Here is a 13,108-nt window from a genome sequence, read left to right as displayed (position 1 = left end):
GTGTACTAAAGAGTTAAGGGGGCTTCCCTGGTGGCGCAGTGGTTGAGAGTCCACCTGCCGATGCAGGGGACAAGGGTTCGTGCCCCGGTCCGGGAAGATCCCACATGCCGCGGAGCGGCTGGGCCCGTGAGCCATGGCCGCTGAGCCTGTGTGTCCGGAGCCTGTGCTCCGCAACGGGAGAGGCCACAACAGTGAGAGGCCCACGTACCGCAAAATAAATAAATAAATAAATAAGTAAAAATAAAAAATAAAGAGTTAAGGGTGAGGGGACAGGGATGGGACACCAACAACATCATATATCAGTGAACCAAAAATACAAGTCATTTGTTTATTCTTACCCAAAATTCTGTGCTGGAACAGGGATAGGATAATCTCACTAAATACTCTTATTTGGAAAGGGAAAGAATGGGAGGCACACAGCAGTCACTGGTCCATAGTAATTCTGTAATTCTGTATGCCAGACATTATGAGAGTTCTAGCTGAAGATGAGACAGTGTTTGCCTGTCTCATCCCGCTGGGGTGTTTTCCTTTTCCCATTATCTTTTTTTTTTTTTTTTTTTTTTTTTTTTTTTTGCTGTACGCGGGCCTCTCGCTGCTGCGGCCCCTCCCGCTGCGGAGCATGGTCTCCCAACGCGCAGGCTCAGCGGCCATGGCCCACGGGCCCAGCAGTTCCTGGACCGGGGCACGAACCCGTGTCCCCTGCATCGGCAGGCGGACTCTCAACCACTGCGCCACCAGGGAAGCCCCCATTATCTTTTTATAGATGCAACTGAAGAGGACTTTGAAGAATATATCCTAATTGGAGGCTGAATAGCTTTCTCACCTGCTTTCTCCTATAAACGTTTGAGGACCCACAGGTCATTTTAAGTCTTGCACTGTCACAATCCTTTTTTTCTGAGAATGATGGTTCTTTGGGCTTAAAACTCTCTCAAAAACTTAGCTGGTATCTTTCACTCAACATGTGTCCGTAGCTCCCAGAATTCTTTTTGAGACGTGACTTTCTCTTAATATTTAGTTGTGGGTATCTTGAGTTTATTAGTTTTCTCAGCAAGAGCCACACCCTTAGGATCCTTCCCCTGAGCTATTTGGTCCTAATAAATCTTTGAAAAGATTTATTGGGTGCTGTATTAGTTTTCTATTGCTGCCTAACAAATTACCAGAATCTCATTGGCTTAAAACAAAACACGCAATTATCTCATAATTCTATAGCTCAGAAGTCTAGGCATGGTGTGACTGGATTTTCTGCCTAGAGTCACACAAGGCTGAAATGAAGGTTTCAGCAGGGCTGTGTACCTTTCTGGAGCTTGGAATCCTCTTCCAAGCTCACGTGGTTTTTGGAAGAATCTAGTTCCATGTGGTTGTAGGAGTGAGGTTCCCGTTTTCTTGCTGGCTGTTTTCCAGGGATTACTTTCAACCCCTAGAGTCTGTACTCAGATCCTTACATGGAAGCTTACTTCTTCAAAGCCAGAAATAGAATTTCTCTTTTTTTTCAAATCTCTCAAACCTGGTTATCAGGCTCACTCAGGAAAGTTTCCTTTTTGATGAAGTCAAAGTCTTCCGATTAGGAACCTTAATCACATTTGTAAAATCTCTTTTACCATATGGTTTAAGAAAATCATGGGAGTGATAGTCCATCATATTCATAGTTTCTGCTCACACCCAAGGGGAGTAAAATGTGCATACACACATGCCAACTTAATAAAAAGACACAGATGCCCACTTAATTCAGAGGGCTTAACGTGATGTCTGATGGCTACATTCTTGAGTTGGACCTTTCTAAGAGGCTAAGTTTTAATCAGCCTTAGCCACTCAAAGACCTCAGTTTTATCTTTTCCTGTTTGGGCTTAAGAATGAATAGCTCTTCAAAATATACAAGGTCTTGAGTTTCTGGATTCCCTGTCAGGTTTTGGTCTTGACAAAAATTGGCCAATTCTTTCTGATCTATCTCTTTCTTGTATTATTTTGTCACTTGCTATAAAGGGAAATCAAAGCACACTGCTAAAATTCTGTTTTAGACTAAAGTCACAAGCTCATAAGAGGATTACATGTTTTCTAAATTATAGCAGGTGAAAGCTTAACCAAATGTTTCACCAATGCATCACACTGCCATCCTTCCAGTTTCAAAAGCTGCATATTTTAGACTTTGTTGAAGAAATAGCAGCCTTGGAACCAATTTCTTTATTAGAAGAACAGCCTTAGTATTCTGCTGTATAACAGATGACCTAAAAATCTCAGTGACTTTCCATGAGAAAGTTTTATTACCTGCTCTTGCAACATTTTTATCCTGGGTCAGCCACATCTTCACTCTGATATCCAGGCGATGGAGCAGCCTCTACAAGGGACAGTTCCAGTTTTGTGGCAGAGGGGAAAAGAGATGTGAGTAATCATGCTAGGCTCTTAAAACGTCTGCTTGAAGTGGCAAACACCACTTCTGCCCATATTTCATTATCAGAAGCAAGTTAAATGGACATCCCTATGTTCAACAGGATGGAGATATATGTGTGGATGGAGATGTGTAATTCCCCTGCAAGAATGGGAAGGAAATCAGAATATTGGGCAAACAGTAATACAATCTAATACTCTCATTGCTCTATGAAAAGACATTTCTCTCTGTCTTCAGGACTGGAGTTGTAGCCTTCTACTTGGTCTTCCTCCCTCCAGTGTCTCTGTTGAGAAATATGCTTTTGGAATTTGGGAAGCAGGACTGAGATCCCTCTTAAAGGAGGTGGTAGAGTCATCTATTTGAAAAGCTTTTCTCAACCATTTTTTTCCCCCCGGGAGGACTTGGGCACTGTTAAACCCCCTAACTTCTATAACCACATAACAGGATGCTCTCAGTGATCATCTTCACTCCTATTGCCTTGCAATATTTATTTTTGTGTCTCTTTGGTTTATGTGTAGGACAACATAATTTTAAAAATTCATTTGACCTATTATTTTTGGATAAGAAGGAGGACCTGTGTGACAAACGTCAGAGATCTTGGTGGGTTTTGCAGTATCTACAGCCTAGTTGGCAGTTCTGTTCATCAGCTTTCCATGGGCCCATATCAGGGCTCTAGCTGCTTTCTGCATTGTTATGATGATGGAATTTATATTAGTCAAGGTCCAGTCAGGAAAAGAGAAGCCACACTAGTGTGATATGTGCTCTTAGAATGGGAAATACAGCTGTTTGCGAGGGGATGAAATACAGATGCCTGGTAGTGAACAGGAAAAGCTCTGTTGACACTGTGATGTTTGAACTGATCCTCAAAGGATGAGAAGGAGCTCTTACCCAGATGGAAGAAGTAAGAGCTAGGGAGGTGAGACTGGGAATTCCAAGCAGACCACAATAGGTATGAATGCTTGAGAGTAGGTTAGTATGGTGGTTAAGAATTTAGGCTTTAGAGTTAGACCGGTTTGGGTTTGAATGCCAGATCTAATAATTTCTAGCTGCTGGTTATAACATTTCAACCTCAAAGTGGTATTGTGAAAATTATAAGAAATAATGCATATTATTTGTTCTTAGGAATATAAATGACTAACATCACTTTTAATAAAAGCATATAAATACAATACAGTGTTACCAGGAAAAGGGAGTAGATTTGTGTGTGGATAGAATTAATGTAAGACATGATACCCCAGAGCTGGGGAGGCAGGTGATAAAAGATGAAGCTAAACATGTAAGCTGTAAAATCTCAAGTGTCTTTTGAGATAAAGGTTTTGGGTTTTACATACAAGCAAAAAAGAATGATGGAAATAACTAACAAGAGATAAAGCATGGTCAAATTTGGGCATAAAAATCGCATTCTGTAGCAGTACAAATGATAAACAGGAAGTGGGGAGCAAGTTATGACTAGTATCGTGGCCCAGGTGAGGGATAAAGTGGCTTGATCTGGGGCAGGGTCATAGCCATGGGGATGCTGACACACTAGAGATTCAGAGTAATTTGTTGTGAAATCAAAGACTGATTAGAAGAAAACCCACCTGTGTCCTGATGAGGGGTCCCAGAGGTCTTTGAGGGGCCCTAATCTCTACTAATTAGGGGTATAGACAGCCCCAGGAATTAGATATTCTTATCCCCATTCTTCAGAAGTAAAAACTGAGGCTTTGAAGAATGACCACTTACTCATATTAGTCAAGGCAGACTCTAACTGTTGTAACAGACACACTCCAAACATCAGTGGCTTATCACAGCTGTGTTCACTAATTATTATCACTGTTGTGACAGTCAGTTTTATGTGTCAGCCTGGCAAAGCTACTGTGTCTAGTTATTCAATCAAACATTAATCCAGGTATTGCTATGAAGGTATTTTGTAGAGGTAATTAACATCTAAAATGACTTGAAGTAAGGGAGATTATCCTAGATATTCTGGGTGAGCCTGATTCGATCAGTCGAAAAGCCTTAAGAACCTCTAAGACTTCCACGGAGAAGAAGAAATTCCACCTGTGGATGGATGCTTCAGCTTGTGCTGGAAAGTTCCATCCTGTCTTTCCTGACACCCTGCTCTAAGGATTTAGGACTTGCATAGGTAGTCCCCACAGTCATGTAAGCCAATTTCTTGCAATACATATCTTAATATGCATCTCCCTGCCTGCTGTTTTCGACAGGCAATCAATATCTGCAATTATTTTAAGGGGTCTTACTGAAATTAAAGCAGACAGGTAAAAATCATTTGATGTGAGATTTGTTTTTCAGTACACTATACTTCACATATAGAAGGTTGCACAAGAGTGAGACATTTTGAATAATATTTAATTAGTAACTACTCTCTCGGTAAAGCCTTATGTGCATTATGATCATGGCCACAAACTGCAGGTATAAGATGGAGACCCTGTAAGTGTCCTAGTCCACTCTTCTTATGACCCAGAGAATTGCTGGTTCCTGACAATAGGGTTGTCTGTGGACACGAGTTCTCTTTCTCTATTTAAGCCCTAAGTAATAGACCTTGTCCAATAATGGTCAGGGAGGGGGTTGGGGCTTAGCTCCATGCAGTCCTTCAGGGATCCAGGTGCCTTCTATCATGTTTCTGCCATTTCTTAGGGCCTCAGGATTTTCCACTGGAATTTTTTCAGTTGGTAACTGAGAGAAGAGCAATAAAGAACAGAGAAGGCACACTCATTCTTAACTCTCTTGTCCTAGAGGTGACTAAAGCACTTTGGGAAGTTGATATTCCTCTGGTGAGAACCAGTGTCATGACTAGCAAGGGGTTTGGGAAACGAGATCTGGCACTGCACTCAGGAAGAAGGTGAGGATTCAGATACTGGAGAGCATTAGCAATTCTGACCCCTGAGAAGTTGCAAGTGCCCTTTCCCTTAGTGCAGTTCAGCTGCAAGTCAGCTTGGTCGTTCCAGGCCATGAGTGGTATTCGCTTTGTCAGTTGTCTGTCACAAACTCAAATCTTGCAGAACTAGAGCCTGAGTGATGCATCCAATTAAGAGCGTCAAGGAAGATGACTGAGGTTAAATATGGGGAAACTAGGTTTAAATACAAAGGGTGTGAGAGGACAAAGAAGTATCCCTAGCTCTGTGTATTAGTTTTATATGTTGCATAACAGGTTACCACAAACTTAACAGCTTTGAACAACACACGTTTATTATCTTAGATTCATCAGAAATCCAAGTATGGCTTAGCTGGGGCCTCTGCTCAGGATCTTGCAAGGCTGTAATCATGAGGTTGGCTGGAATGTATTCTTATCTGGAGGCTTGACTGGGAAAAAGTCCACTTCCATACTCCCTCAGGTTGTTGGCAGAATCAATGTCCTTATGGCTAAGGACTGAGGTCCCTGTTTTCTCGTTGGCCAGCTTCTAGAGGCCACCACATTTCCTTGAGGCTGCACTTTGGTGGCTGCCACTCGGATCACTTTCACAACATGGCAGCCTACTTCTTCAGGTCATTAAGGGAGAGTCTCTCCCACTCCTGTTTGTTAAGGTGAGGTCTTATATAATTACAGAGTGACACCCTGTTGCCTTTGCCATGTCCTTTTGCTTGGAAGCAAGTCATAGGTTCTTCTGTACTTGAGGGGAGGGCATTATACAAGGGTGTAACTCAGCAGGGGTGGTCACTTCAAGACTTATCCACCATACTCTGTCACAGAGATGGGACACAGTAGATGCAAAATAAATATTTGTTGAAGAAGTGAATGACAAAAAGTGAATCTGGTGAAAGGAGGTCCAGGAAAATCCCAGTCGGGACTTTTGTTTCCATACCTTGGCAGATTTCATTCACATGGACATGTGAGTTTGTTTAAAAGAGAGGTTATAGATTGGATTCACATTCTTGGATCCTAATTCTAATCCTGCATTTCTCCCTGCATATAGGATGATCGTGTACAGAATTGGGCAGCCAGGCCTTGGGGTGGGGATAAGGGGTGTAGATTGCCTTGTAAAGTGAATATTGTCTCACTTAGGTAAGTGCCAAGGTAATGGGGGAAAGTCTCCTAATCTCACTGTGCCTGCTGTGTGAAGTCAGCACCGTTATTATAATGAAGACGATGATTGGATTGGAGTTCCGCAATTATCACATCATCTCTGCCTATTGAGATATGAAAACCCAAATGCCAAGGGTGACCCAGTTCCTTCTGTTGCTGAATTTTCCTCTCTCTGCCCAAATTAATTTTTTTTCAAGCTGTTCCTGGAAAAATCAGTTATAATCTGAGGTGTCATCTGTCTTTCTGGCTTCAAGCCAAACAACGACATTAAAAACTGGGGGGAGACTTTCCTGCACTGTTCTTAGCTTGTGCCACTGCAGAAAGAAAGGAGTTGGCAAGGAAGAGTGTCTTGGAAGTGGAACCAGAGACAAGGATTTGAGTACACACAGTTTTGGGGGGGTGACCCCAGGGAGCCTCAGTGCAGGAGTGGGGAAGTGAGACAGGGAAGGGAAAGAAGCTCATACAGGGTGCATTTATGAGCTGGTTACCATGTCTGTAACTGAGGTGCAATCCCACTGGTGGCCCCGAGGAACTGCAAAACATGCCCCAGAGTCATCTCAATCAAAGGGCAAGAAAGCAGGCGTATCTATCACCAGATCTCGTAATATTTTATTAAGATTTTTTATTTTTGTATCTGAGCTTATGAGAGACATTGATCCGTAATTTTCCTTTCTTGTGATATCTTTATCTTGCTATCGTATCAAGGTAACACCTGCCTCATTAAATGGATTAAGAAGTTTTCCCTTCTTGTCTATTTTCAGAAAGAGTTTGCATAGTATTTTTTTCCTTAAGTGTTTGATGGAATTCAACAATGAAGCTATCGGGACCTGGGCTTTTCTGTGTGGCAAGATTTTAAATTACTAATTCAATTTATTTACTTGATATATGTCTATTCAGATTTTCTATTCCTTCTTGAGTTACTTTTGGTAATTTGTGTCTATCTAGGCATTTGACCATTTCATCTAAGTCTATTTTGTTGGCATAAACTTGTTTATAATGTTCCATTACATTCTTTTTATTTTCTGTAGGTTTGTAGTGATTTCCCTTTCTTTATTGTTGACTTTGGTAATTGTGTGCTCTTTATTTATTTTTTTTCTGAAAGTCATTCTCGGCAAAGTTACATTAATTTTGTTGATCTTTATAAAGAACTAATGTTTGATTTCATTGATTCCCTCCATTTTATTTTTCTGTTTTTCTAGTTTATTGATTTATGCTCTTAAAGTTACTATTGACCTTCTATTTAGGCTGTTTTTGATTTGTTCTTCCTTTTCTAGGTTTTTGAGGTAGAACTTTAGATTTTTGGTATTTTTTTTCTGTATTTAAAACTATAAATTTCCCTCTAATCATAGCTGTAACTCTTTCCTACATATTTTTATTTTGTGTTTTTATTTTATTTATGTATTTTCCTTGTAACTTCTTAGCCTCATGGGTTGTTTGGAAATGTGTTTTTAATTTGCAAATATTCCAGAATTTCCTAGATTCTTTCTGTTGCTGATTTATAGTTTAATTTCATACGGCCAGAAAATATACTTTGTATGATTTCAAATTTTAAATTTTATCGAAGTCTGTTTTATGGCCCAGCATATAATCTATTCTGGAGAAGAATCTTCCCTGTGAAGCTGAAAGAACTATACTTTTTTGTTGTTGGGTGGAGTGTTCTAGATGTGTCATTAGGTCAAGTTTATCTCGTTGTTCTATCAGTCACTGAGAGAGGAGCATGAAATTTCCAAGTAAAATTATTCAATTATCTATTTCTTTTTTTAATTCTGTCAGTTTTTGCTTTTGTATTTTGTGTCGTTGTTTTAGGTGGATACACATTTATCATTGTTACATCTTTCTGACGAACAGACCCTTTTATCATTGTGAAATATTTTTGTCTCTAGCAGTATTCCTGAACTTAAAGTCTATTGTGCCTGATATTAATATAGCCACTCCCACACTCTAAGAGTTATTCTTTTCCTTTTTTTTTTTTATAAAACAAAAACTCTGTAGTACAGTAGAAGAAACCCCTTAGCTGAGGAGTTAGACAAACCTGGATTTGAACCTTGTCTTTGCCATTCATTATACAAGTGGCTGTGAGGAAGTACTTCCTCTTCTTTGGATTTAGTTTTTTTTAAAAGAAATTATTGTGATAAAAAACACATAACATGAACTTTACCATCTTAACCATTTCTAAGTGTACAGTTCAGTAGTGTTAAGTATATTCACATGGTTGTGCAACAGATCTCCAGAATTTTTCTTCTTGCAAAACTGAAGGTCTGTACCCATTCAAAATAACTCCCCATGTTTCTCTCCCTCAGCCCTGGGATAACCAGCATTCCACTTTTTGTTTCTGAGTTTGATTACTTTAGATACTTCATATAAGTAAAATCATATCATATTTGTCTTTTTGTGACTGGCTTATTTCACTTACCATCATGTCCTTAAGCTTAATCCATGTTGTAGCATGAACAGAATTTTCTTCTTTCTTAAGATGGAATAGCATTGCATTGTATGTATATACTACACCTTGTTTATTCATTCATTCATTGATAGAGACCAGGTTTGCTTCCACCTCTTGGCTGTTGTAAATTGTTGCTATGAACATAAACGTGAAAATATTTCTTAAGATCCTACTTTCAATTGTTCTGTGTATATACTGATAAATGGAATTGCTACATCACATAGTAATTCCACTTTTAACTTTTTGAGAAACCAACATGTTATTTTCCACAGCATCTGCATTTTTCATTCCCACTAACAGTACATAAGGGTTCCAATTTCTCCACATCCTCATCCATGCTTGTTATTATTTTTTTTTTCATAGTAGCCATCTTAATGGGTGTGAGCTGTTATCTTATTGTGGCTTTGATTTGTATTTCCCTAATGATTAGTAATGTTGAGCATCTTTTCATATGCATGTTGGCCATTTGTATATCATCTCTGGAGAAATGTCTATTTAAATACTTTGCCCATTTATTTTTTTTAAAGAAATGTGTTTTATTTTTTTTATTTTTTTGCGGTACGCGGGCCTCTCACTGTTGTGGCCTCTCCCGTTGCAGAGCACAGGCTCCGGACGTGCAGGCCCAGTGGCCATGGCTCACGTCCTTTGCCCATTTTTGAATCAGATTTCGTTGTTGTTGAGCTGTAGGAGTTATTTATACATTCTGGATATTAACCCATTATCAACTCTATGATTTGCAAACATTTTCTTCTATTCTGTAGGTTGTCATTTCACTCTATTGATTGTATTCTTTGCTGCACAGAAGTTTTTAATTTTGATTAGTCCAATTTGTCTATTTTTACTTTTGTTGCCTGTGCTTTTAGTGTTCTATCCAGGAAATCCTTGTCAAATCCAATGTTATGAAGTTTTTCTCTATGTTATCTTCTAGTAGTTTTATAGTTTCAGGTCTTAGATTTAGGTGTTTGATCCATTTTGAGTTAATTTTTGTATATGGTGTTAGGCAAAAATCCATCTTCAGTCTTCTATGTTGATATCTGGTTTTCCCAACACCATTTGTTGAAGAGATTGTCCTTTCCCCATTGAATATCAGAAACCATTTGACCACACCTACAAGTTTTTTCTGGGTTCTGTATTTTGTTCCATTGGGTATCTGTGTCTTTTTTTATGTCAGTACCACACTGTCATGATTATTGTAGCTTTGCAATAAGTTTTGAAGTTAGGAAATATAAGATCTCCAGCTTTGTTCTTCTTTTTCAAGATTGTTTTAACTATCTGGGGTCTCTTGAGATTGCATGAATTTTAGTATGGCTTTCTCCAATTCTTCAAAAAATGCCATTGAGATCTTTTCGGATTGTATTAAATGTGTAGATTACTTTGAATAGTATTGACATCTCAATGATATTAAGTCTTCCAATCCATGAACACAGGATGTCTTTCCACTTATTTGTGTCTTCTTTTCTTCTTTAATTTCCGTACACAAGCTTTTGTAATTTTCAATGTACAAATCTTTTGCCTCATCAACTAAGTTTATTCCTAAGTATTTTATTCTTTTTGGTGTTATTGCAAATGGAATTATTTATTTAATTTTCTATTTGGATTGTTCATTATTGATGTATAGAAATGTAACAAATTTCGGGGTGCTGATATCCTGTAAATTTGAAGAATTAATTTATTAGCTCCAACTGATATTGTATGCACTATTTAGAATATTTTACATGTAAGATTATGTTATCTATGAAACAAGATTATTTTACTCCTTCTTTCAAATGTGTAAACTTTTAATTTATTTCTCTTGACTAATTAATCTGGCTAGGACTTCCAGTACTATGTTAAATAGAAGTGGGAAAAGTAGGCATCCTTGTCTTGCTCCTAATCTTAGAGGAAAAGCTTTCAGTCTTTCACCATTGCATATGATGTTAGCTGTAGGCCATTCATATATGGCTTTTATTATGTTGAGGTAGTTTCCTTCTATCCTTGTTTTAAGTATTTTTATCATGAAAGAATATTGGGTTGTGTCAAATACTTTTTTTCTGCATCAGTTGAAATGATCATGTGTTTTTTCCTTCATTCTCTTATGTGTATTACATTGATTAATTCCTGTATGTTGAACCATCCTTGTATTCCATGAATAAAACCCACATGGTAGTGCTGTACAATGCTTTGAATATGCTGTTGAATTCTGTTTGTTAGTATTTTGTTGTGGATTTTTGCATCAATATTCATCAGTGGATATTGGTCTGTAGTTTTCTTTTCTTGCAGTGTCTTTGTCTAGCTTATGGATCAGAGTAATGCTAACCTCCTAGAATGAGTTTGGAAGTGTCCCTTCTCTTTCAATTTTTTGGAAGAGTTTGAGGAGGATTGTTAATTCTTTAAATGTTTGGTAGGATTTGCCAGTGAAGCCACCTGGTCCTGGGCTTTTCTTTGTTGGTAGATTTTTTATTACTGATTCTACTAGTTAGATAGTGGTCTAGTGATATGTCTGTTCAGATTTTTTCTTTCTTCTTGATTCAGTCTTGGTAGGTTGTATGTTTTCAGGAATTTATTCATTTCACTAGGTTACCAAATATGTTGGTGTACAATTATTCATATTTTTTCTAATTCTTTTTATTTCATAAAGTCTGTTATAATGTCACCTCTTTCATTTCTTAGTTATTTGAGTCTTACCTCTTTATCGGATTTCTTTTTATTTTTAAAAGTAACTTCCTTGGACCTAAGCTGTGGAATCCATCTCTTCTGCAATGGGCATCCACTGATGTCTCTCCTCAATTTTCTCTTCTTGTTTTTATTTATTAGCCCTGCTTCCCATGGGGACCCCTGTGTCTACATAACTAAGTGGTCAATGATTTGGGTACAGATTGTGCTCAAACACCCTGAAACCCAGGCCCCCAGTATATGCTGATTGATATGTGTGTGGGTTGGGGAATGCATTCAAAATTGCAGGAAGTTCTCAAGTTTGCCTTGTCTTTTACTTTCTTCTATGCTCTTTTGGTTTCTCTTGAACATATGTGTAGTTTTTCCAGTCAGCCAGCAATGTGTGTAAAGCCTATCTCAACCTTTCTATAGCTTCCTCAATTCTGGGATTTCAGGCTGGTCCAGCTCTCACCCCACCTGAGATCACAGCTCTGCGTTAGCAAAGCTAAAGGTGTTCTCTCTTCATTCCCAACCAATTTTACCATGTTTACCTGGGAAGAACACAGGGCTTTTGTCTTTGCTCTACCCTAGATGATGTCTTCCTTTTGCCAGCACAGCTGTTGATTTTCAAGGCCACCTCCATGCTGATTAAAACCACTCGTTTTACTCTCTGAGTTGGTAGGTGGAGGATAGGTGCAGTTCCAGGTAAGAAGACAGACTCCTGCTGTTCTTACCTGAAACTCTTGCAGTTTTTCAACAACACACAGTTCTCAATTTGTTGTCTGCCCTTGGCCAATTTACAGTGCGCCAAAATGCTTGCTTTTGACTATCTTGTCCAATTTTATACTTATTTTCTTGTTGAGAGGAATTATGCATCTCTTCACACCACCATAAGAGGAAGTTCCTTCTCTTCCATTGTAATGGACTGAATCCTGTCTCCTTCCTCTCCCCACCATTCCATTCATATGTTGAAACCCTAACCTCCAATGTGACTGTATTTGGAGATGAGGCATTTAAAGTTATAATTAAGGTTAAATGAGGTTATAAGATGGGCCCTTAATCTGATAAGACTGGTGTCCTTATAAGAAGAGGGAGAGACACCAGTAGTATATACATGCAAAGGAAATATGAAGACACAGCAAGAAGGTGGCCATTTACAACCCAGGGAGAGAGGCCACTGGAGAAAGCAAACCTTCAGGCACCTTGATCTTGGACTTCTAGCCTTTAAAACTGAGAAAATAAACTTCTAGTTTTAAAGCCACCCGGTGTGGGTTATTTCATTATAGCAGCCATAGCAGGATAATGCATCCATTATGTTTTGAAGTTACTTTAATCAGATTTTTGCTCCCATAATTATAATAAAACTTCCCTTGGTCCTGTCCAGATGATCTCTTCATTGCTAAATCCAGTGGTTAATTTTCAGTCTTCCAGTCTCCCAGTCCAGATCCATAGACCTTCTTGATCTATCAGCAGCATTTGACACAGTTGATCACTTCCTCTGCTTTGATATGCTTTGTTCATTTACTTCCAGTGGATCACAGTGCATTGATTTTCCCCTTTCTCACTGGCCACTCTTCTTCAGTCTTCTCTGCTGATTCCTTTTCATATGTCCTGCTTCTTAATGAGG

This window comes from Lagenorhynchus albirostris, chromosome 3, assembly GCF_949774975.1.
Source record: "Lagenorhynchus albirostris chromosome 3, mLagAlb1.1, whole genome shotgun sequence".
Taxonomy (NCBI): Eukaryota; Metazoa; Chordata; class Mammalia; order Artiodactyla; family Delphinidae; genus Lagenorhynchus; species Lagenorhynchus albirostris.
Note: the sequence above shows the minus strand (reverse complement) of the source record.